Genomic DNA, 1,416 nt, shown 5'->3' with positions numbered 1-1,416 from the left:
GGACCTCCCCTGTTAACCAGGACTGCTGATAGATGATGGAGAGCAGCTTGGCTAGCTCCTCCGCCAGCTCTCTCAGCACTCTCGGGTGGATCCCATCCGGCCCCATAGACTTGTGAGTATCCCGATGACGTAGCAGGTCGTTGACCGCTTCCTCTTGGATTATGGGGGGTTCATCCTGCTCGCCGTCCCTGTTTTCCAGCTCAGGGCGCCGAGTACCCTGAGGGTAACTAGTCTGATTGCTAAAGACTGAGGCAAAGAAGGCATTAAGTACCTCAGCCTTTTCCTCATCCTCGGTGACAATGTTCCCCCCCGCATCCAATAAAGGATGGAGATTCTCCCTGGCTCTCTTCTTGTCATTAATATATTTGTAAAAACTTTTTTTGTTGTCTTTAACGACAGCGGCCAGGTTGCGTTCTAGCTGGGCTTTTGCCTTTCTCATTTCCTCTCTGCACGACCTAACGAGATCCCTGTACTCTTCTTGAGTCGCCTGCCCCTTCTTCCACAAGCGATAAACTCTCCTTTTTTTCCTGAGTCCCAGCAAAAGCTCCCCGTTCAGCCAGGCCGGTCGTCTTCCCCGCCCGTTCTTCTTGCGGCGTACAGGGACAGCCTGCTCCTGCGCCTTTAAGACTTCCTTCTTGAAGATCGTCCAGCCTTCCTGGACCCCTTTGCCCTTCAGGACTGTCTCCCAAAAGAGTATTTTAAAGTAGTTTCCCTCAGTTATGCTGCTTAATGACATTCTAGCGTTTTATTCTACTATTGCTTTAGGCACCCGTGCCACTTTATTATTATTCACAGTGTTTTCATTCACACAAGGGCTTTGCAAAGCTAAAAAGTTACATCCATTTTCTTGTCAGTAATTTAGTTTAGAATTTACATTCATATATGAGTTTGTATATAGAGGCTTTGTTAACACACGTGTATTTACTAGGCAATAGTAGTTAGCGACAATGGACTTCAAAGGGTTTTTTTTCAGAGTTTTTTCAAATTTTGTGTTAAGACTTAAGTGTTATATTAGCACTCCAAGATGCTGGTTTGCACGTACAAAGCAAAATAAAATATCCATCTAAATGAAAGCACTTGGGTGAAAAGAGGCTTTTTTCCTGATTTTGATACCAAATTATAGATTTTTCGTGCTAGTTATTTGTGCTAAGATAACTGTATGTAAATCTATTCGGTTTTGAAAACTAGGGTTCTGTTTCTGCTTAACTGTCAATGTGATTCTGAAGCTGCTTTCTTCCCAGCAAGGGCTGCCGAGCGCCGTCCCCCAGGAGAGTCTACAGAGGGTGCCTGCGGTCTGAGCGCTCCGACTCACCCTGCCACCTTGTCCCACGACACTGTGCGACACAGTGGGGCATGTGTCAAGCAAACACCTTCGTTGAACGCATACTTTATTCAGCGCCTCCTAGAAGAAAGAAG

The sequence above is a fragment of the Pygoscelis adeliae genome, unplaced genomic scaffold (assembly GCF_000699105.1).
Source record: "Pygoscelis adeliae isolate BGI_AS28 unplaced genomic scaffold, ASM69910v1 Scaffold154, whole genome shotgun sequence".
NCBI classification, from domain to species: Eukaryota; Metazoa; Chordata; class Aves; order Sphenisciformes; family Spheniscidae; genus Pygoscelis; species Pygoscelis adeliae.
Note: the sequence above shows the minus strand (reverse complement) of the source record.